This window comes from Podarcis vaucheri, assembly GCF_965113315.1.
Source record: "Podarcis vaucheri genome assembly, chromosome: 3".
NCBI classification, from domain to species: domain Eukaryota; kingdom Metazoa; phylum Chordata; class Lepidosauria; order Squamata; family Lacertidae; genus Podarcis; species Podarcis vaucheri.
In genome coordinates this window covers 85,226,628-85,251,569 of record NC_138761.1, presented here as the reverse complement: position 1 = coordinate 85,251,569, position 24,942 = coordinate 85,226,628, and the positions used below count along the sequence as shown (strand labels likewise).

Sequence of the window (24,942 nt, the reverse complement as noted above, 5' to 3'; positions counted from 1 at the left end):
TTCTTAAAGCTGCTAAGCCGTTAATAGCCACTAAGCCGCTAATAGCCGTGCTTCACAAGACGAAAATACCGCAAGACGAAGAGACTCGCGGAATGGATTAATTTCGTCTTGCGAGGCACTACTGTAATGGCAGGTGTAACCTGCTGTTCTTGAACACAGTTAAATGCTAAAGTCAGCAGCGTTGAGCTGCAAAGACACCACTCCAACAGAATATGTGCTAGTTGTGCTATCTGTGCTGAAATGTGCTTATTGTGGTAGATGTGGCCTGGTATTCTCTTTCTACTTGGAGGGGGCAGCGAATCAAATCTCACATCTCCCCTGGTTGGTATTCAGCAGCCAGTTCTTAAAACAACAGCCATCTTGCATGTACTTCATAGCTTGCTTTGAGTTGCAACTTGATGGAAAAGAATTAGCTGGCAAGTAGATTCTAAAATGAGAAGCTGACAAAATGGACCTTACCTCTTGATGAGAACACCAGGCATGTCTGCCATTTTGAGCTACATTACATCCATTTGCCAAAAAAATGTTTTGTATGAATTATAGATTTCCCCCACCTTACAAGCATTGATATTACTTAAAAACCCTATTGCTGTCAGTGAGATTAATTGTAGAACAAAGGTTAAAATCTGTAGTGTGCCATGTAATACAGTATAATCAGAGCCTGCAAAAGCATACAAGCCAGAACCTTAAGTAGATTAATAGTTCTATTGCCTTAAAAGTGGAAGGGTATTGGGGGGGGGAGGGTTTCCTAAAGAAAGAAGCATTATATTTTTGCCTGTAAAATGTATTACTTTACATAATAGTGCTGAGTTGGACTGGTGTGTTTAGCATCTTCCAGTTCAGAGTCCCAAATAGCTATACTTGGCAGTACGGATAGCCTATTCTGTGAATCTGTGAGACATCTAAATGAAAAGTGTGGGACCAAACAATAGCAGCACAATCCTATGCATGTCTACTCAGAAGTGAGTTAAATAGATGCATAGCATGGCAGCCTAGCTGGGTTTTAAAAGACCACTTATCAATTGAATATTTATTGTTTGAAGTGCAAGCACCGCCTGGAAAATATAGATGCTCTGATTTAAAGCTGGCATGAGGTGCACATAAGCCTGTCCCAGATCCAAGAGGAAAGTTCACAGTCAAGAGAAAGTTAATGATCTTACCAGTGGAAGAAGCTGGTTGTCTCTTGCTTGACTCTTGTTCATTTTAATGGGCGTTTGAGCATGACGAAAGCCCTCTTCAGGCATTTAGATTAAGCGTAAACATGTGACGGAGGGCTGCAACAATGAACCCACCCTACCCAGTCACTGTTACCATTTGGAGAGTGAACGTATGAAACAGGGAGCTTCCTGTTGGTTCCATGTGCCACAGCCTTGACTTTCTAGCTTTCTGAAATGTGTAAAAAGCTCCCCAAAGGACAGGAGAGTCCCCGTTCCATCTGCTTCTCCCTCTCCAACACACAGGGAGCTATGAGAACAGGATCAGAGCTAGGGCACTCATCCCAGCAGTCTGCCTCACCTGTTTACACAGGATACGAAGACCTGAATACGGCTTTACTAGCTTTGGACTGGGGATAAAGGACTTCACATATTTCTTGTGGGAGCGAATATGTCACTTATAACCCCCATTTGCTAGGGTTTCCTTTTTAATTTTGATCAGGGCATGTTCCTTGTGTGCATATTGGATCCTCTGTATCAGGGCAATAGGTGTTGGTGTTGGTCCTAAAAGTACTAAAGGAAAAGGAAAAGAGGAAGGTGCTATGGAATCTTTAATGATAAAATCACAGATGATTATAAAGCAGGCATAGGCAAACTCGGCCCTCCAGCTGTTTTGGGACTACAACTCCCATCATCCCTAGCTATGGGACCAGGAATGATGGGAGTTGTAGTCCGAAAACATCTGGAGGGCTGAGTTTGGGGATGCTTGTTATAAAGTATTGTATATGAGCCCTATTTTGTTACTCATAGCTCAGGGAAGTTTTGAAAGCAGTTTTGTTGTTGTTGGGGGCAGAACAAGTCTGCTCTTCTGGGACGTGTGGGGATGGCAGCTTAAAAATCCACTGTGCTCTATCCATTCCACCAGGAGCATGCAAGTCCTTGAGCAGCTCTTTGGAGTCTAGTTAATTTTAATTATAATGGTGTTTGCAATAAGCAGAAGGCACATTATTTAAGATGCCTTAATGGGTTTTATGTGGGGTGTGTGGGTGGGGGGAGTGTATTCTTAGAATGCAAGAATAGTTCAAAAGGTGCCCTGTTTTCATGCCTTTATCAGCTCTATAAATTCACTGGTGAATGCTATTTGATTTTTAATTCAGAGTTTGGCTTTCATTTTTATATTAAAATTTTGTAAGGTGCTTGAGTTCTTTCTGTTTTATTTTCATTATATTACAGCCTTCTGGTTTTCTTTTATGTAAAAGAACATTAGAATGCATTCCTTTCAGTTGGTGGTTAAAAACCCCACTAAAATTTATTTTTATCTATTTCTTGTCCTGCCTGTTCTGTGGTTTCCCAGCCCCTCCTAGGATGTACTCTTATCAGGAAAATTAATATGGAAAATTAATCTATCTCCATGGGAAATATTCCAATAGTTTGAGACTAGCTTTGATCTGCGTAAAAATATACCCCCCTCATGTGATCACCTGATATTATTTATTGTGATAAAAGGTATTTTTTTCCATGCGCAGTCACATCTGACAAAAAGAAAATAGTTGTGTTCATAAAGTGGGCCACATCCTTTAAAAAGCATAAATCAGTGCAACTCTGTTGGAGCAGAGTTTATCGTCACTTAAAAGCATGCCAGACTCAAGAGTCATCACCATGTTTCATAAAGTTGGGATACACTATGATTTGGAAGAAAAGGAATTGACCGAATTATCAAATTCTGGACCAGCCAGTTTTGCTGCAAGGATTAGCTTTGCCTAAGGCAGGGGTGGCTAGTCCATGACCCTATGGAATTAACCCCAGCCGCTATGGCCAGGGGTCAAGGATGCTGGAAATTGTATTCCCAACAGCAAAGCCACAGGTTCCTTATCTCTGGCATCAGATCTTAAGCAGATGTCCCCTTCCAATTTCTATATGGGGTTAGCACTTGATGGAGGGAAAATGGGTCTCACTAATTCAGGTGTTCAACTCTACTTTTGAGCATAAAAGCTTGCTGCATCAGGTCAGTGTCTTATCTACTCCAGCACCCTCTTCTCATAAGGGCCAATTGGATGCCTGTGGGAAGCCCCAACAGCAGGACCTTAGCTTTCAGCATGTGAGAAGAAGGCAGGAGAAGGACAAGTGTGCTGACTCTGTCTTTGTCCCCATCCCTCCCTGGTCCACAGGGGTAAACAGAGAACCTTTCTCCTGTGCAATGTGGGACCCTGCTCATGGTGGTGAAGCCCTAAACATGTAAGCGATCATTGGAAGAGGGCGTGTGTTGGATTAGGATATGTGACAGCTTCCCCGGTGTACCTTTTCTCTCATTGGGGAAGTGGAATGTCACTGTTTGCAGATCACACCCTTAGTTACTATTCAAAGCACTTGTGACATGTAAAGCGCTGCATCAATTTACACTGGGAGAAGGGAGTTGTCCGTTTCTCTCCCTTCTCTGTTGCAGTTCTCAAAATCCTTTTGCAATCCGTAAAAACCATCAAAAAGCTAAAGCAGACCTTAGGGACTCTAAAACCTAGGCGTGGCTGTATGCCAAAGCAGTGAGAAGACCCATGTTACAAGTTGACCTTGGCTGCAACTAGTAGCTCAAGATGTTCTGCCCCTCCTCTTTCAATCCATCACCTTCTTTATCCCTTTTCATTCTTTAGATGGGTCCCCCTTCCCATGTTCTTTTTCTGGAGGATATGGGGATGATTGACAGGACTCCATGATATTTGCCTCCATGTTGCAAAGGTGGCTACACACATTCCGAGAAGTATTAATTTTGACCAGGCCAGCTGTCGGCACAAATGACAAAGAAATTAATGTTTATTTCCAGTGTTTACATTTGGATTTCATCTCTCAATGCAAGCCGCCTTTTGCCCCTGAGTGCAGGTACCAGAGGACAAGCTAGATGCTGGCATGTATGACTTCCTTTTTCCTGTTACTGTTTCTGTGTGTGTTTTAAAGTGAAAACTGACAATTTGGAAACACAGCCGCTGCTACATGTATGTTTTTTTTGTGTTCAGATATCTGCTTGGAAGCAAAGTGAGAAGCCATCCTTGTATGGAGTTACAGTTCTCCTTAGTTTCTTAAAAGCTCTGTTGACACATGCATGCTCATTATTCCATGAGTGCAGCACTCGGTGGTGACTTGCGTCTGTGAAAGTGCCGTTGTGTCACAAGCAGAGCATTGATCTCACCCAACATCACTTCAAACACAATGTTGGGTCCCCCCCCCATGTAAGCACATTATATATTCAGCTGCAAGTAACCAAATGTTGAGTAACCAAGGTAATGTACATGAACAAGTCCTGCACAAATGGCTCCCATCCTTTCTCCTCTACGTTGTCTATGTTGCCAATGTTAGTCTTGTGCTTTTCTGATAAACCTTGTGTTGGAGAGGACCACCTATACATGCGCATGTAGCATTGTGGCACATCTGTTCAGGTATTTCACTGGCTGCTAGTTCAAGGGAGCAAACCAGATGTTTGGGAAAGGTCCTTTAGTTTGGCAAGTACAGTGCCGCAAGCCAGCCCTAATGTTAAACCATAGTGCCATAGTTTCTGCAGACACTGTAGCATGCATTTGCCCCATTAACGCTCTGTTGGCTGTGCGCACGACTTGGTGGGCCATTGCAGGTGCGTTCTTGAGGCATGTATGGCTCATAGAGCTCAGATCTACCGAAGACATCAATTCTTAAAAACAACAAGGACACCTTAGGACATCTCACGGGAGCTTCCGAGGTGCCTAGCATGGTGCCTAATTGACAGTTGCTTGTCATGGGGAAGTTCAGTGAGTCCAGCACCTCCTGTGCTGGTGCTGAACAGGCAAGTCTGCAGCTGCCAGATTTTGACTTCCTGCTCAGCTATTTGGCATATTGAACTCACTTAGAGCAAGAACTGGCAAACCTGGATCAGGCTCCTGTGTCTTCAATACCAGGCAGCAGGAAAAGATTCACTAACAGCCCTTGGAGTGATTGGAAGAAGCTGAGTGTGTGACATCTCCCTGCCACACATTTCATACCATGAATGGAAGCTTCTTTAAGGCAGGATATAGCAGCCCATCCAAGTATCCATTTCTCCCTGGCCTCTGCTTCACCAAAGCCTGTTTCTTTTGTGCATTAAGGTATGGCACTGAATAACATCAGACAAAGATTCCCATGTCTTCTGTTGTATAATATGACAGATGGAATCCTGTGTAATGTGTCTCAGGTGTACTGTGTTTAAAAATAAAAATAACTTTTATATTTAATGCTTAAATTGTCATATTAAACCTACATATGAAGAAGAGTATGGCTTGTGTGTGTTTGTCACATTCTGTTGGCATCTCTCATCTGTCCCTTAAAAGGCTGTGTCGTCTCTTAAATGTGACCTCACAGAAACGGTTGTGGCCTTTCCTGTGTGTTTTGTAGACTTTGTAATTTGGTATCTTGTGCTAACAGAAAGTGCCATTAAACAGAGTGGTTTGCTTTTGAGTAAACATGCGTATGATTGTGTTGTTCTGCTGCAAACCCAGAGCCACTTGTCAGAAATTGGCCCCATTGAAATCAGTGGGAGCTGCTTCTGAGTAGACGTGTCTAGGATTGCAGGAGTATATTTATTTAAGAGTACATCACTTTCTAAAACAAGCCACAGGAAGAAGAGTGTTTCAAACTGGCAAAAGCTTTCTTAGGAGAGCAGAAAAAAAGTAGCACCCAGTTGATTTCATGAGTTTGCAAAAAGGTATCTTGTGTGTGAAATTATTTTTGCAAAGCCGTCTAAAATAAGCTGCTATTGATAAACAAATTTTTAAAAAGATCCTTGGTGTTATTTTCAGATTTCCAGCTGGTGTCTTTGATTTATTCTGTGAAGCAAAAACAATGTTTGTGAGGAGTGAATCTCTCCTCTTTTTTTTAGCTTTCCAAATGTGAAATATTTCCCCTTTCCCTTTTATTTATGTCTACATTTATACAAAGTATAATATTCTTCCTTTTAGAGCACAGCCCACACAAAGCAGTGTACAACTAGCAACTACACCACCCAAATTATATTTGTGTGGTTGTAAATATAAACGTCTTGAACCATAAGCAAACTCCAAGGCTGTTTGCTCTTCCTGCTCAGTTTCTGTTTGCACTGACTCAACCTCTCTTACATTGAATACACCCCCTTAAACATGCCCAGGATTGGGCACCCACCCATCCTCCTGTTCTCAACAAAGAAGAGGTGTAAAGAATTTCTCCCTGTGAACGAGCATGGGGGAGGTTGGTGATGTGATGCCTTTTCTCCCATTGATGGGAGAAGAACATGCCCACACCATTTTGTACTCTTGTCTCTCTTTCTGCTGTTTAGATGTGCCGGTATTTTGTGTAGTGACACACATCCCAGAACAGCCATTTTGTGATATGCCAGTCGCAACCCCCTCCAGCAGCCATTTTGTTGAACAACTTATCAACATGCCCACTGCCCTCAAAGTGTTGATGACCTCTCCTAGAAAAACCACCTTGCAGGGATCATTTGTGCAGGATTGTGTGCTATTGTTCTGGCTTTCCAGACTGCAAATCTCCCCCGAGGCACACACGGATGGCTACAAAAAACTACTACACAAGAAAAAGGGATTGGCATAGATGTGGCTGTGCTAAGGGCCACTGAATGTTTGCTGCAGCTTTGGGGCGTCCAAAACCAAGGGCAGATGCATTAGGACAGGGGTAGGCAACTTGCTGCCCTCCAAATGTTGCGACTGCAACTCCCATCATCTTTGACCACTGGCTGTGCTCCCTGGGATGATGGAATTAGGATTCCAATAGCAACTGGAAGAAATCCCATTGGCTAATCCTTGCATTAGATTTTTTATTTTTATTTTTGTGTGTGTGTGTGTGTGTGTGTGTGTGTGTGTGTGAGAGAGAGAGAGAGAGAGAGAGAGAGAAATATGCTGTCTGTTGAGTCATTGGTTGGGTGATGCGACATGAATAAGAGTTGTGACCAGCACAAAGCTTTTTGCCAAAGCTTCGAAGAATAATTTCAGAGATTTAAAATGGGTTATCTGAAGTGGCACATCAGGATGTGTTTTAAGTGCAAAGAAGGAATTCTCTCTTGCACAAAAACTTAGCATTTATTATCTCCCTCAGATAGATGTAAATGCCAAAGTAGTATTGAAAGACGGGTAATGATTAAACTAAAGTCAACAACAACCACCCTAGTTTATGCAACGAGCATAACTTCATCCTTTGTTCCGTAAATGCAAAGCTTAAAGGTATTTCTACAAGGAGAGTAAAGTGCACTTCTGATCCTCTTTGAAACTGTTTGGCCTGCAGCAGAGGGAGATTGTTAATGGTGGACAGAATGTAAGGAAGACCTTGGATGCACGTTATACATTTTACATTCGTGTTATAGACCAATTTTAAACACAGATCAATGTAAGCCTCCTATAAAGCTGCCTACATTTTCAGTTTCTTGAACTCACCAAGCTGCGTTAATAGATGGATTGTCAAGAAGCTGCTTGAGCAAAGCCCTCAGTGCAACAAAACATGATTTGCCGCTGCTTCAGTTCAGCTGTTTTGGACGTAGAAAGAGGTTTGTCACTAAATATAGCCTTCATTCTATTCGGGAACATAATCCAAAATCACCGTGAATGCAATGCACACGTCTTTTGATCTACAAAATGTATATATGCTTCAGGGAGCAGTTGTGAAACAAAGGATTGCTTTTGGTGCATACATGTGAGGGCAGTCAGCAAGGCCTCTTGCTTGCAGACTGAAATGCTCAGGAGCAAGGGGTGTTAAGATTGTGCAGTATGGTATTATGCATGGAGTATTTCTCCATGATAAATGTCCCTGAGGTTTGGGGCATACCTGGGCAAAGCAGCCCACAAAGGGAAAAAAGAATCCTGCAGCCTTTGGGACTCCAGGGACCATTGAATTGTGGTCATGATTTCCGCAATAACCAATACAGTTTACCTATTGTGTGTATTTCAAATACTTCACCACAAAAATTCTCATATAATTGCCTCTGGGTTTGTTATTTCATGCAGGAAAGCAGACTTTAACTCAGAATGTTTGATAGATGGAAATGGATTCAGTTCTAAGATATTATGCCTATAGATTTTTATATGCTTTTATTACCTTGAATATTAAATCTGGGTATATTCGAACTTAATGGAATATATATATCTACAAGGACGGATAAAAATCCATATATATACATGGCATAAAGTCATGTATTAGCACTCTTACCTATTAATATAAGGGAATTATTACTTCACCATTTAAAACTGTGATAAAGGAAAGACCTTGAGAGGTCTGCCATATGATCAAGTGGTGCTTTCCCGTTCCTCCTTGGGAAAGTTGAATGGAACAGTTGAGCATATCTCCTAGCGGCGCAGTTACGGGGTGGAGAAAAGTTCTGCATTTGGTTGATATGGGAACTAAGTGTTCTCTGGACGCAGAATAACATGTGGTTGGTTTGAAAACACCAGAGACTAGAGGGCCAGAATTTCTACATGTGAGTCCCATAGGCTTTAGAATGTGAGTCCCATAGGCTTTAGAAGAGGGGAAGGGGGGTGGAAAGAACCTGAATACAAAGCACAAGGCTAGAATTAAATGCAAAATAGAAATAGAAATGGATGGGTTAAGCCTTCTGGTGACCCCTGTTGTAGGGGAGTGAGCTGACCAGCGGTCCTGGGACTCGAGTATAGACCTTGGTCAACAGCCAGACAGGAAGTACCTCTGGAGGTACAGAGCTCTTCAGACTGCAACAGGAGTGGCACTAAGCACGTGGAGTGAGAAGACTTGTTTTGTCCCAGAAACAAAACACAGTACAGTGGTACCTCGGGTTAAGTACTTAATTCGTTCCGGAGGTCCGTTCTTAACCTGAAACTGTTCTTAACCTGAAGCACCACTTTAGCTAATGGGCCCTCCTGCTGCTGCCGCGCCGCCAGAGCACGATTTCTGTTCTCATCCTGAAGCAAAGTTCTTAACCTGGAGCACTATTTCTGGGTTAGCAGAGTCTGTAACCTGAAGCGTATGTAACCTGAAGTGTCTGTAACCCGAGGTACCACTGTAGTTTGAGGGAAGGCATGACTCTGTCACATAAGACGTTTCACGTCGGGAAACACATTTACATTAAATAAAAGGTGGATATCTATCACACACTCAAATGATAGCCTGGAAACTTTTGCATTAGCACAAGTCATGTATTAGTGGGCGCTCTTATCTTAGCCTGGAAACTGTCACGGCCCTAAACAAGAAAGGGCTGGAGAAAGTTCCATGGATCACAGACTGCTGCTCTTGATCTTCTTTGCTCCTGACCTAGTTTGGGGCTTTGCAGACAGGAAGAATGGAAAAATCTTCCTCCAGTGAGAATATCCTCTCCACGGGGAGGCTCCAAAAGAAGATTGGGGCAAACAATATATGCTCTATCTAGGGAACGGGGTAAGGGAGCATGAGTTGCAAGCTTCTCACATCCGTTGCTACTAATCCAGTTGCCTCAGGGCAGTCTTGCACATGGTGTCTTTTTCTTTCGTGGATACAGAAAAAAGTATCCTCTCTTTTACAATCATATGTAAAAACTGTGCATGTGTTGGTGCACACATGTGGAACCCAATGGAACTATCTGTAAGTAGTGCAACCTGAAATGGACTCTATCGTCGCCATGCATTTAGGAAGGGTCCAGTCCAGAACGACGCAACGCTATGCAAATGGTACAATGAAGAATCCCTTCACACAATTCGGTTCCACTTGTTCCTACCACACTACAACTGCAATGCAATTGGAGGGGGTGGAGATAACTCTATGAATTTACTCTGAAATCTGTTCTGAGTATACAAACAGCTTAGAAAATTATAGGTGGTTTCTCTTTCTCTCTCAAACCAGACAACTCAAACTCCTTCAATGTAATCCTTGGTTAAAAAGCACTGGCCAAAGGTGATACATTAGGCATGGATTCCACCCCTTCCTGTTATTTGTTTAGGTGAAATGAATTGTGTGATGCTGACATCTAGAGGGCTACAGAAAAAAAGCACGTTCCTGTTTGGAAAACCATGGCGGTACTTCATTAGCGACTACACTGAAACCATCCCAGAAATCGCATGACATTACATTCACTACATGATCGCAAACATATGCTTGCCACCATACGTAAAAAAGTGGTGCGAAGCTGCAGTCAACCCCAACTCTCAACAATATGTATCTGAATAATATTTGTAAACATGCATTTGTCGTGTGTGTTAGAATCATAGAATCATAGAGTTGGAAGAGACCACAAGGGCCATCGAGTCCAACCCCCTGCCAAGGGGGTTGGACTCGTGTTTGTGTGCACACGTAAGAAGCAGCCTCCTACTGCTCTATCGTCAAACTCTTTTAATTAGAGGATTTTCCCACCCCTGCCCCCTGAGACTGGGTTTTAGTCCACATTTACACACTACCAGATAGAATCTACTTAGCAGTAATGTCTCAGCACTCATATAATCCAATATCCCCCCCTCCCTTCCATTTCTTCTCTTGTCATACTTTTAACAGTTCTATAGGCTGGCAAAAAATTGCAATTGCAAATTATACCACAAATGTCAAGTGAACCCTGCCCACCCAGCCCCTCCCCCCAGTATAGTTTTCCTGGAGGAAAATGTAGATGCCTAGTTTAAATGATAAAGCTGATCACTTAGCTATACATTTACTTATTCATTTGTTCGTTCCTTGGTTCCTTTATTTTATATCCCGCCTTACCTCCCAAAGAAGTACAAGGCAACCAACACATTAACAGCAAAAGCATAGTAAGTACGTAAAAGCATTTCTAAAACTGCTTAGAACATTCTAAGGACAGTTAAAAACATTCCCTCTGCCGGTGATGGCAGGCTTGCCATGAACAGTGCCTTTCAACCATCATGAAACCAGTCATGAGGGAGGCAGGTGCACCTCAACAGTGAGGACATTCCACAAATGGGGAAGCACCACTGAGAAGGCCCTGTTACAAGTCAGTTCCAGCCAGGGATCCCCCAGTGGGGACACTATCAATGAAGCATTAAGTGCCCGCCATAGGGTTGGAGACGGCTGATATTGGGGAAGGTGCTATGTTAGGGACTTAGTTCCCAAGCCATTTTAGGTACATGTCCCATATTGATCTTTACTTTTATGCTACACTGGAAAGCATTTCTTCCCAAATCCTGAATGAACACAGAAATAACAGTCAATGTTCTGCCTAAAAGTTGATGGTCAATAATTTATTCGGTGAATGTCAATGTTCACGTGTTAATGCGCACAATTTCGGGTGACTTTTCTGATTGCCTGAAAGCACACCTATACATTTCTCTATTTTCCATAGATACACCAGTGGGTACTGGCAAACATTATTCATCCCTTTTCAGACAAAGTTTCTCTGGGATTGTTAGCAGAAGCAGCATACTTCCAGGAACCCTGCCCACAAAACTTCTCCTGTTGGCGTGTGAAGGAGGACTGCTAGGGCCTGCTGTGCTGCATCCTGTTCCCTACCTATATGGGATGCAGAACCTGGTAGAGATTAGCAGCTGGTGTTAGATGAAACTTCTGGGAATGACCTTGAAAATGTCCCAGACAAAGGAGCTCTGGAGGAAGGGAGAGGGTCAGCACCAGAGGGACTGCCTAAATTCTCCATCATGGCAGAGAGCAAACTCTGGTAGGAGGAACCCAGATGCCCAGTGTGCTTTGAACACCTTTACCCCAAAGTTTCCTGGAAATGTGGGTGAGTTCCTGGAAGAGACCCGCCCCTTCTTCAAATGCCTGTTCCAGAAAAGGTCTGAGTCAGAGCTGCTAGGAAAGGAGCCGTCAAAGGCACTCAAAACTCTGCTAAAAAACTGAAGGCGGAACTCGCCTCTTCTGCCTCCTCCTGCTGCAATAGGCCTCACCTCTGGTCCACATGGGACAGACAGAGGTGCCTCTGTGGGTGCTGGAACAGACAAGCAAAGCAGTGATGGACAAACCTAAGAACTGATAGCCATGGGCACACGGATATCTGTCGAGTCTTTCAGTCCCCCAGCAGCTAAGTGAGCAAGAGGACAGGATTCCTGCGCCTTTAGTAGCTGTGTAGCAGAGGAGGTTTCAGCAGGTGTAGCCTGTCCTGCAACTATTGCAGGTGCAGGAGCCCCGCCCTATCCTTCCCTTGGCCCACCCTGCATGTCACAGCTAGCAGGTGCAACAGATAGGTCCTTGCTTGTAAATTAAAGTGTGCCATTGCCAAAGCGCATGGCTCAGCCCATTCTTCTGCCGGGTGTGCTCTTACCTCCCAGACCCTCTGGTGACCTTGTTTGGAAATACAGTTAACAATAAGACGACACTCAAGCACCCAATGTGAGTTGAGTTGAATTGGAGCCCTGTCTCCAGCCACTGTTTGTTCTGCTGCCATGCGCCTTGGTTTTGATAAGAAGTGTTTAGCTAGCAGTGTCACTTGGAGGAACATTTAGCGTTCAGCATCTAAGGAAGCCCAAGGTCTTCCCTAGTGCTTGGTAGGAGCCCAAAATTAATTTTGTCAATGTTGTCCTGGCTCTGGATTTGAGCTTTGGATATGAGCCAGCTGAGACTGGGGTTGTTGCAATTCCTGATGAAGAACTGGTCTTGGGAGCACCCCCCACACTGGAGCAAAGGAAATTCAAAGGCAGACTGCAGCATGAAACTATTCAATTATAATGCAGCACATTAAGGGGGTCAAGGCAGAGACAAATGATTGTGAATACGAATTGGTTTATCAGTGCCAGGATGTCTGCATTACCAACACATGTTCTGTGAATTAGAATTGCTAATTAGATAGTACTAATGATCATCACTGTCTGTGCTCTTCTACATTTCACTTCCCTGGGAAAATGCATGTAGGGCAGTGAGAGTGGATTCTGACTAAGCTCTGATCTTCCCCCCACCACACCCCAGACACCACCCACCTTCCCCTTCCACATTTGCATTGACATGACAGTAAAGGCGTTCCACCTGCATAGCTCATCATTGCCACAGCTGTATCCCTATCTTCACTGTGTTGGCATATCACTGGCTTGCAGTGGTGCAAGGCTGTGTTGGGTGTGAGTCCATGCCACTCCGTGGGTGTAGCTCCAGGACAGGATTGCTCTCTTCATGTTCTTTGCTGTACTTTCCCAGGCAACTCACCTCTAGTTTCCCTAAATCACAACAGTCACAAGAAGATGGCACAATGTCTCCACAGATGCAGAGTGCAGACTGATGCAGACCAGGGAACAGAAAACATGCACCCAGCGAAACAGGAGACTATCTCTTTACACAGAGGAACCAGCCTTTGAGAAACTGCATATTCAATACATTTTACAGGTAAAGTGGTACTTGGGGTTATGAACTTAATTTATTCTGTAGGTCCATTCTTAACCTGAAACTGTTCTTAACCTGAGGTACCACTTTAGCTAATGGGGCCTCCTGCTGCTCCTGCGCGATTTCTGTTCTCATCCTGAGGTAAAGTTCTTAACTCGAGGTACTACTTCCCAGCTAGTGGAGTTTGTAACCTGAAGTGTTTGTAACCCGAGGTGTTTGTAACACGGGGTACCACTGTATTGCAGTCCACAGTATTTTGGGCCCAGGTTTCCAACTCCCTTTTACCACTACTACCCCCTGCAAAAAACCCTCAAACAAACAAAACAGTTTCCACTTGTGTATTTTTAGGCTTCAGGGATGTAACGGTGAAGAAAGCTGCACATTTACTTTACAATAAAGGTAAAGGATCCCTGGACAGTTAAGTCCAGTCAAAGGTGACTATGGGGTTGCGGCGCTCATCTCACTTTCAGGCCGAGGGAGCCGGCGTTTGTCCACAGACAGCTTTCTGGGTCATGTGGCCAGCCTGACTAAGCTGCTTCTGGTGCAACAGAACACAATGAGGGAAACCAGAGCGCACAGAAACACTGTTTACCTTCCCGCCACAGTGGAACCTATTTATCTACTTGCACTGGCGTGATTTTGAACTGCTAGGTTGTCATGAGAGAGCATGCGAGAGGAGGAACGGCCAGCCATTGAAGCTACGCCACACTGGGCTCCGCACTTGAGCTCCTCCTAATGATGCAGTATTGTGCATGTGTTGTGTGCAAGACGTCGCATGCACATGGTGCATGCTGGACCCCCTCAGCCTTGGGCACAAGATGGCACCTTTCTCCTCTGCATTAGAGAGAGAATGCAGCTGAAGAGGGTATTTGGGTCAGAGAAACCAATGTGGAGATCTTTGGACTTCAGCTTCTGGACGTGCGGTTGCATGTTTGACACTGGAGCAGTGTCAGAGTCTTGCGCTGCACTTACCAAAGGAGGCCGAGGAGCAAGGAGTTGCATTAGATGATTGTCTAGACTTGTACCCATGATTAGCTTTGCCTAACTCTTCCCAGGGTTTCACTGTGGCCTTGAGGGAAGACTCCTCTGTGCCCAAACTATCTGGTTCGACAGGTGCACCTAGTTTTCTAGAGTCACAGCAAAAAAACTTACGTGAATAGGCTGTCCTTGCTCCTTTTTTTAAAAACAACAACAACAACCCACACGTGTATGATCCCTATGTTACCAGATACAATCTTAATCCATATTTTATGTGCATTACATATAATGAGCTGTGACTTAAGTGTTATGAATATACATGTCTGAGCATGGCAGGTCAAATGAGGAGATGAATTGTGTTGCTTCCTGCAAGGTGATGGCAACATCAGGAGGTCTCCGCAGAGAGAACTCATACTGCATTTTTGCTGGCAAGAGAAAAATAGGAAGCAACCTATCTGGAGCACTTCCAGGCTGTTACTGTTTTCGGGTGGGGTCCGGTCACATCAGTGCAAATTCAGGTTGTGCAGCTGATATGATGCCCTTGCACAACAAATCCGCTTTCCCACAAAACTGGACCATTTATATATATTTTTTGCAATAAGGAAAGTGATGAGGAAATGCAGCAGGAGGTGTGGAATAAGAACTGCTTGATGAGACATCGGACTACCTCCCTGCAAACCAGTCAGAAGTACACACTTGAAAGCAGCTGATACCCAAAAGCGGCTGATAGCATCTAGGCTCCCTGCTAACCGTGCAATGCTGGGCCTTGAAATGGGACTCCACCAAGGTGGGATGAAGTTGTAGGAAAACATCTTGCATGGTGTAAGACGGGGTTAAGGGCGCTTCAGCGTCCAAGTAAGCAGGAGGCAATTTCAGTGTTGGTACTTCATGAACCTGGGCTTCTGAGGGAAAGTGGGCTGCCTATGCTGAAATGATTCAGCCCAATTAATAGACCAGAACTTACTGAACTACTCTGTGAAGACCATATCAGGAGAGAACAAAATAAAATACATCTTGTTACAGAAATTACAGGGGGTGGGCACATCTTTAAAGTTGTTAAATGTTACCAATATTATGCATAAAAGTATCCTTTCGACCTGGCAGCTCAGAGAAGTTACCTAGCTTTAAAAATCATATAAAATCGACTCCTTTGCCAGTTTCCTTCATTCCACCGCCAATTTGCTTCATTGGCCAAGGACTTGGAAACCACTCGGTCCCTGCCCTAATCCCTCAAGCGGGAGGTCACTTACTCACAGGAAGGTACTTATAGGTGTCAATCTCTGGGCAGGCACTCTTCGGACTTGCCCAGGTGGCAGACTATGCAAACCAAAGTTCTATTGTCCCTTTGTAGTAGGTGCTTAGAATGTACTTCCCAATACATATCCCGTATCCGCCTGTTGCCCCAACACATTCCTTCTATGTTAACCCCCCCCTTTTCTGATGTAGCACTGATGTAGTGATGATGCTTAATGAACTGCATGCTGGGATAAGACAGAAACTTTTAAAAGTCCTTGTCACCCCATCCTCGGGGTTCAAAATTCCTCTTTGAACCTGTTGCTCAATAAACTTTGGTCTACAGCTATTTGCTCCGGTTGGTGGCTGGACTCCTTCCTTTATTCTGCAGGGACCCGCGGGCTCTGCCCAACGAGCTGGGTGACTGAGCAGCCTCACACCTAGATTTTTCCGTAACACATATAAACAACATACAGGAGTGAAATATGCTTAAAAGTATACGCAAAAACATAGTTTTGTAAAACATAAAACAAAAATAATCTAAATTTTAAAAATACATTAAAATAGGGGAGAAACATACCAGAATGAATTTAGACTCTTAAAACCCAAAATCTCCTGGTGCTGGAGGCCTTTACCAAAAAAGTAGCTACTTCCAAGTCAACCACTGATTAGTTCCTTGCAACAGAAAGCTATTTCCCCCGCTTTCAACCTCCAATATTTAATGTTCTCTAGTAAGGACTCGGGAAGGTGTTCTCTAATATCAGAATAAAGCTGACATTCAAGAATATGGTGAGGCAAACCCCCTAATCCTGGTGTGGTGAAAGGCCACTGGGCATCAAAGTTTGCCAGGTTTCCCACATCTTGTGGAGGCAAATTGGGGAAAACAGTAGTGTAAATTAATCCCATTTCTGGCTGGTTCCCTTATTTTTTAAAAGAAGTTCAGCACAATCCAGAGACTCACCCAGATGCAACTATGCACACAGAAAGGTATCCGCATAAACAGAGTTGTTTTCTTCTCTTCTAGAGTGTGTGGACATTATGTGTTCCAACTTGAAGAACTTGCATCAGGCGAGAGGGAGGGGTGGATGGGAACATGGGAGGTGTTTGCCCAGCACTCTCATGAATCTTCATAACAAACCAGTGCACTGCTATGTGCACACCACAAGAGGGAAGGGGGGAACCTATGGAATTCATTCCCTGCAACATGTGGACAGCTGCCCCATGTATGGACGTGGGTTATGCCCCTAATTTGCATTCATCCTTACGACTCAGCTTTAAGAATGTCTGATTCATGAAAATAGCTGTAGAAAAGGCCAAAGTGAATTCCTGAGCTAGACACAGCATGGCCAGTTGCGTCATGGACTACAAGTAATAAAGAAAATAACGCAGTGAAGTGTATGCACAAAATTAGGCAATACAAAATTAGGCAATACAGTATGCCTTCTTCCCAGCAGCCTTCTTTTCAAGCAAATCTCAATACAGTACTCTGTTTTCCTTCACTCAAAACACATCAAAAGTTCTCAAAAAACTGACCGGCCAAACTTCGGATCTGTTAAGATTCCATTGCATTCAGGACTTCAGTCAAAACATTCCCCAAAATTATGGTGAGTCCTCCCAAGCCAAAGATGCTTCTGTTTATGCTCACTTCACCTCAGAGATAACATTCTCTCTTAACAAAACTGCACCCGTGCAGGATGGAACGAGATCTCCTGTGGCAGAGACAAGATTCTCAATTCTGTTTGCATCTGACATGCGGGAACTCGGAAGCTTCCAGAGCCCAGTAAGCAAGTCTGAGAGCTTACATGCTCCCTGCCTTGCTGGAAATGTAAGGCTGGTTGTGTGTGTGTGGTTCAGGTCTATGGCTTTTTGTGGATATACACCATCCCTAGAACATAACCCCCATGCAAGTACTGTATATTGAGTCAGCTGTAAATACTTGCACAGTAAGCTGAGTAATGCATTCACAGAATTGTACCCATATGCTTGAACCCAGCTCATAGGACTAAGCCCTTACTAATATTGGCTCCGAATAGCACATTTTTCAGCTCCGAAAATGAATAGCAGGCGAGAAACAGAAATATATTTGGCAAAATGTAAAAGCTCCATTACAAACCTTTAGAGATCATATTGGCTCACAAATCTGGAAGCTTCTTAAGAGTGCTGTGCTGATGGATAACCTGCAGCAAGGATGCAATTCCTTTTAAGCCAAATAGGCAGCAAACCACCTGCTTTCCCACTGGGGAAGGACCCTTGTGAGAATAAAACACAAGAGAAACCCCAAACAAGCCTGATTTAGATGCAACTGCTAAAGTGGCTTTCTTGAAAGAACACAATTTAAATCCTGATGTGACACAGGATGTGGAACTGCACTAGCTGAGCATGCGGCCTCCCAATCTGCCCCAGAAAGAAACCGGTTGCACCCATGTTAAAAGCACAAACAAATTGAAAAGCAGGGATATTTTAAAAGCAAGGGTGTGTAACTGGGCTACATCACAACGCCATTTTAGGCAGCTTGTAAAAAGAAGAATTTTGGGGCATAGGAACGAAGTTAGGGAGCTGCGTTTCTGATTCGTTCCATATTTGCTGAAGATTTCAAAAAGGTTTTTTTTTTATAATTCCACTGTAAGGCAGGACTCCTGCTCACAGCTGTCCCTGGGTGGACTCGAACCACCAACCTTCTTGTCATGTACTGAGTTGAATAGGATCCAAAATGCAGCAGTCTGATTGGTCCTAGAACAATAGGATCCAAAATGCAGCAGTCTGATTGGTCCTAGAACAATAGGATCCAAAATGCAGCAGTCTGATTGGTCTTAGAACAATAGGATTCAGAATGCAGCAGTCTGATTGGTCCTAGAACAATGCAGCAGTATGATTGGTCTGCAGGAGCCACCCAATCCGGCTCCAGATTCAAGTGAATCCACAACCTGATTGGCCTACAGGAGAATTCCAGAATTAGCTAATCACATGCAGCCCATTGTGTAAATAATGTATATAAAGCAGATACTTTGAGGGGACATTCATTCCTCCTCACCACTATGAGCTGAATAAAGAGCATGAAATCCACTCCTGACTCAGAGTATATTTTACTTCTGGTTAACAGCCAGGTGTTAAGAGGGAGATAGTAAAAGCACAACTTCAGGCAATACCAATGAGACGGAAACATGGAAGGTGCCTAAAGAAGCCAGGGTGGCTATCTAAAGTACTTTTAACTGAGTTAAGATTAAAAAAGGATGTATACAAAAAATGGAAAAGGGGGGGAACCACCAAAGAGGAATTCAAACAAATAGCCAGCACGTGTAGACACAAAGTCAGAAAAGCTAAAGCACAGAATGAACTCAGGCTTGCTAGAGAGGTTAAAAGCAACAAAAAAGGCTTTTATGGGTATGTTCGTAGCAAAATGAAGAACAAAGAAACAGTGGGGTCACTCAGAGGAGAAGATGGTGAAATGCAAACAGGGGACACAGAAAGGGCTGAACTCCTCAATGCCTTCTTTGCCTCAGTCTTCTCCAATAAAGAAAACAATGCCCGACCTGGAGAATTTGGAGCAAATGATTCAGCAGAGGAAACACAGCCCAGAATAACTAAGGAGATAGTACAAGAATACTTGGCTAGTTTAGATGTATTCAAGTCTCCAGGGCCAGATGAACTGCATCCAAGAGTATTAAAAGAACTGGCAGATGTGATCTCAGAACCACTGGCAGTCATCTTTGAGAATTCCTGGAGAACAGGCGAAGTCCCGGCAGACTGGAGGAGGGCAAATGTTGTCCCTATTTTCAAAAAGGGGAAAAGAGAGGACCCAAATAATTACCGCCCAGTCAGTCTGACATCAATAGCAGGGAAGATTCTGGAGCAGATCATTAAGCAAACAGTCTGTGAGCACCTAGAAAGGAATGCTGTGATCACCAATAGTCAGCATGGATTTCTGAAAAGTAAGTCATGTCTGACTAACCTGATCTCGTTTTTTGACAGAATTACAAGCCTGGTAGATGAAGGGAACGCAGTGGATGTAGCCTACCTTGATTTCAGCAAGGCATTTGACAAGGTGCCTCATGATATTCTTGTAAATAAGCTGGTAAAATGCGGTCTTGACTATGCTACCACTCAGTGGATTTGTAACTGGCTGACTGACCGAACCCAAAGGGTGCTCATCAATGGTTCCTCTTCATCCTGGAGAAGAGTGACTAGTGGGGTGCCACAGGGTTCTGTCTTGGACCCGGTCTTATTCAACATCTTTGGATGATGGACTCAAGGGCATCCTGATCAAATTTGCAGATGACACCAAACTGGGAGGGGTGGCTAACACCCCAGAGGACAGGATCACACTTCAAAATGACCTTGACACATTAGAGAACTGGGCCAAAACAAACAAGATGAATTTTAACAGGGAGAAATGTAAAGTATTGCACTTGGGCAAAAAAAATGAGAGGCACAAATACAAGATGGGTGACACCTGGCTTGAGAGCAGTACATGTGAAAAGGATCTAGGAGTCTTGGTTGACCACAAACTTGACATGAGCCAACAGTGTGACGCGGCAGCTAAAAAAGCCAATGCAATTCTGGGCTGCATCAATAGGAGTATAGCATCTAGATCAAGGGAAGTAATAGTGCCACTGTATTCTGCTCTGGTCAGACCTCACCTGGAGTACTGTGTCCAGTTCTGGGCACCACAGTTCAAGAAGGACACTGACAAACTGGAACGTGTCCAGAGGAGGGCAACCAAAATGGTCAAAGGCCTGGAAACGATGCCTTATGAGGAACGGCTAAGGGAGCTGGGCATGTTTAGCCTGGAGAAGAGGAGGTTAAGGGGTGATATGATAGCCATGTTCAAATATATAAAAGGATGTCACATAGAGGAGGGAGAAAGGTTGTTTTCTGCTGCTCCAGAGAAGTGGACATGGAGCAATGGATCCAAACTACAAGAAAGAAGATTCCACCTAAACATTAGGAAGAACTTCCTGACAGTAAGAGCTGTTCGACAGTGGAATTTGCTGCCAAGGAGTGTGGTGGAGTCTCCTACTTTGGAGGTCTTTAAGCAGAGGCTTGACAACCATATGTCAGGAGTGCTCTGATGGTGTTTCCTGCTTGGCAGGGGGTTGGACTCGATGGCCCTTGTGGTCTCTTCCAACTCTATGATTCTATGATTCTAAGATTCTATGATTCTATGATTCATTGTGCCACAGGATGTATATAATTCTGCCCTTTGGTCCTTAAAGAGCACTATTGGAGGCCCTAAATGTGTTTAGTGGTGCTTCCTCCCAGGAAAGTGTGCATAGTACTGCAGCTTGTTTCCTGCCAGCCTCCCTTAGGTGCAACAGTCCATGTTTCAAGTGGGAGACCAGAAGAAACAATCACCACAGGGGTTTCTGAAGGCACTGCCTGGAGCCACTGCGAAAGGTTGGATCCCAGGCATCTCCAGGTTAGGCTGGGAAGGACCTGAGACTCTGGAGAAATACTGAGCAAGACGGCACATTGATCTCAAGTGCTATAAGGGAGAATCCCATGTCTATGCTGATGAGGTCCTGATCAACTAAACACATATTTCTTTTCTCTTTCCCTTAACTCCCAGAAAAATGTGCGGCAGTGGAATCTGTATTTACCCTGAAATGTTGTTTTGTTTTTGTTTTTTTTTAAACAACCCAAAACCTCTACTGTCTATCCAATATTTATGGAATCTCTCCATAAGATTTCTATTCAAGGTTTTTATCCTGTTCCCCTTTGACATTTCCATACTATTCATCCAAACTAGCTCTTTAAAAGGCTGGGAAGGGGGGGGGGGAGCTTCTTTTCACACTTACACTTTTTAATTATGTCTGACACTGCAGGGGGGAGGGCTGATATTTAAAATTTACTGTTTGTTTTTGCTATCTTGAATAGGGGTAAATGCAAAAAAAGGGGAGGCATCTGCTTTGCCATTGCTGCAGCTTTTACACTCAGATTATATAAGCAGCTCTCAAACTGACCTCATTAAACATTGATCTAGCCATTTGTTACTCCTTTCTCAGCAGCTTCGGTGCATACTCATTAGCCAAGAAGATTTTTAGTTTGTTTATGTTAGCTCTCGTCTTTACTGGCTACAAGTCTCTATTTCCCCTCTTCCTTTTTCTCTCCCTCCCCCCCCAACTCTCAACTGAATCCTACCTATGTTATTCAAGTAAGTCCCACTGTAGTCAAAGGCACTTACTCCCTCAAAGGTAGCAGAGGCTGGTGTCCACTGGGATGGGTATGCAGGGAGGTCAACAGTAGGTGGCGCCAGAGAGAATGACAGGCAGAGCCAACTAGTTTTGGCTTTGTCCCCATCCTCATCCCAGCTGAGTTTTACAGGGCAACACTGAGGCTCAGCATGAGACTCTTAATCTCAGGGTCATGGGTTTGAGCCCTACATAGGGCAAAATATTCTTGCATTGCAAGGGGTTGGACTAGATGAATCTATGATCCGCACCATACATTTAAACATTTATAGCACTTTAATAGCCATGGCTCCCCACAAAGAATCCTGGGAGCTGTTCTCAGGATTCCGTGAGGGAAACGATATGCTTCAAATATAAAGTAAATGTAAAGGACCCCTGGACGGTTAAGTCCAGTCATAGGTAACTATGAGCTGTGGCGCTCATCTCGCTTTCAGGCTGGGGGAGCCGGCATTTGTCCACAGACAGGCTTCCAGGTTATGTGGCCAGCATGACTAAACTGCTTCTGGTGCAACAGGACATCATGACGGAATCCAGAATGCACATAAACACCATTTACCTTCCCACCGCAGAGGTACCTAATTATCTACTTGCACTGGAGTGCTTTCGAACTGCTAGGTTGGCAGGAGCTGGGACAGAGCAACAGGAGCTCAACCCGTTGTGAGGATTCGAACTGCTGACCTTCCACTCAGCAAGACCAAAAGGCTCAGTAGGGAAGCTACCCTGGACTGGAGTCGGACACGACTAAACAACAACAACAAAAGAATGCAGGTAGGGTTTGGCTGAGGGCAAAATGATCATTGCCCTAATGATCCAGCTTACACACTGCTAGTAAGTGTGTTAAGGACTGCAGTCTGAAATTCAGGTGTTTTCGCTTCCCTGCTGATGTACAATGACTTTTCTCACATTCAGTTCAGCACTTTATTCCACCCACATTTGTGGCCTATAAATATCCAAGGTTCTGTTAGAAGCGTATCAGCACAGTTGCTGTGAAAAGGCTTCTTTTATGTAGCTACTGATACAATGACCGTCTCTTTCTTTACCCAGAAAATGCCGTGACACCGAGAAGCAGTATGAGATCTGGGACAGCGAAGTTTTTAAAAGTTAGTTATCAATTTATAATGGAGGTGAAGAGGCACTGGTTACTGCAAACTCCAGATCAGGAGAACATTCCACAGCGGTTTTACCTTCTGCGCTGAATTTATTCCTCCCTGCTCCCTCGACAAAGCACAGAGCAGTATGTTAACACACACAGAGAGAGATTCTTTCATATCTGGTGCAGAACAAATGTGTTAATTGGAAACATTTTAAAATGTAGCCGGGGTGGTGGTGCTGGTCCTCTTTTTAAAAGGATTCCCTTCCTGAAGAAATGCTGAACAAATAGGTGCATGCCATGCTACACAAACAACTTTCCAGCTGTTCCCTTGCATCACAATTCAGCCCAAGACACTCTTACCGAGAGAAGTGTATGTAAAAGCAGGTATAATGAGAGTAAACTGGCCTACCTATGAACAACTGTTAATTAAAGAGGAAGGGAAGTGGAAAATGAGACCATACGACCAGGTCAAAGAGAAAGTTTATGATTGGTTCCACTACTTCCAGATAAACGAAATATTTAAGCAAGACATAAAAGATAAAGGATATGTTGACAAAGATTCAAGATTTCAGATCGAGATATTGAACAACGATAAGAAAATTTTATCTAAAATGTACAAACAGTTATTAGAATGGAATTTAGTAGATGAAGAAGTAAAGTCAGTGATGATCCATTGGGCCAGAGATATTGGCCATAATATTTATCTAGAAGAGTGGGAAAAACTTTGGAAAGAACATCTTAAACTTACAGCTTGTACAACGTTAAAGGAAAATTTAATGAAGATGTTCTACCGATGGTATATGACTCCTACAAAATTAGCCAAAATGTATGGAACTTGTAACAAATGCTGGAAATGCAAGGAAAGGGAGGGTTCCTTCTTCCACATGTGGTGGGAATGCCAAAAAGTTAAAAGTTTCTGGGAGAATGTATATAACGAGATTAAAAAAAAATTGGGTTATACTTTTGCGAAAACACCTGAGGCCTTCCTGCTAGGACTAGTAGGAAGGGATATAAAAAAGAAAGATCACAAACTGTTCCAGTACACAACAACAGCAGCAAGAGTTTTATTAGCTCAGAATTGGAAACAGGAGGGTCTGCCAACAATTGAGGAATGGAGACTTAAACTGTTGGATTATGCGGAGTTGGACAAGATGACAGGGAGAATTAGATATGCAAAAGATCAGAGGTTCATTAAGGACTGAGAAAATTTTACGAAATATCTGGAAAATTTAAGTGAAGGTCAAACAACACTAGTGGGTTTCAAAGGGGCTCTGTAAAAAGAAAAGGGTATTGTCTATGAGAACTAGAAGAAATGGGGTGATTAATGGCAATACAAATGGGAATTGCGAAATTTTATAAAAGATAGAGACGAATGATTTGCGGAAAGGCTGAAGGAAGTCAATTCAAAAATATGTGAAAATAAGATGTTGAATTTTTTGTATTATTTTTGTTTTACCTTAAGTACTTAAATAAATAAAAATTATGCTTGAAAAAAAGCAGGTATAAGCAGACAAATCTTGGGGTTTCTGGGTGCTAGAAACACTGCCCCCCATCACTTACTGGCATTCCTAAAATCTCCTAACATTCATCATGTAGTAACTTGGATTTATATTTAAAAAATGCAACGGAACTATGTTTATTGAAAAATGCAAAAAAGGGACAAATTTGGGGTGATAGCTGGGTGGAATCATTTGGTCTGATCTCTGATAATGTGCTTCTTATGTGTGAAATCCATGCTGTATTAATTTGTTTAGAAATAAATTCACTTATTAATAATTAACTAGAATTACATACTTGTTAATATAGATATCATGAAACACCTCATTAAAACTCAAGTATTAATTAATATAAATATTTCATTAAATGGTCAAATAGCCAGTTCTAATAATTACCACACGCACACACATTGGATTTTTTTATAGCAGCAAAGCCTGTCCTTAAGTCTGTTATTTCCAATTCTCTTTTATACATATAGAATTGTGAGTTTCCAGTTATCCATTTCTCCCTTTATCATTTTATATGGGTGTATTATGCCAGCTAATTTAATGAT

General features: G+C 43.2%; 3 long non-coding RNA genes across 4 annotated transcripts in view; 1 reads left to right on the top strand and 2 right to left on the bottom strand.

Annotated features, from left to right (window-relative positions):
• The window catches only part of LOC309529945, a 59,049-nt gene that overhangs the window by 16,294 nt on the left and 17,813 nt on the right, over positions 1–24,942 (bottom strand). The window lies entirely within an intron of this gene.
• LOC309529192 lies at positions 102–5,424 on the top strand. Its single transcript, XR_014218119.1, has 2 exons — positions 102–2,889; positions 2,934–5,424. It is a non-coding gene; the product is annotated as an uncharacterized lncRNA (long non-coding RNA).
• LOC309529191 lies at positions 4,367–5,231 on the bottom strand. The gene is made up of 2 exons (XR_014218118.1): positions 5,095–5,231; positions 4,367–4,997 (listed from the first exon to the last, which is right to left on the bottom strand). It is a non-coding gene; the product is annotated as an uncharacterized lncRNA (long non-coding RNA).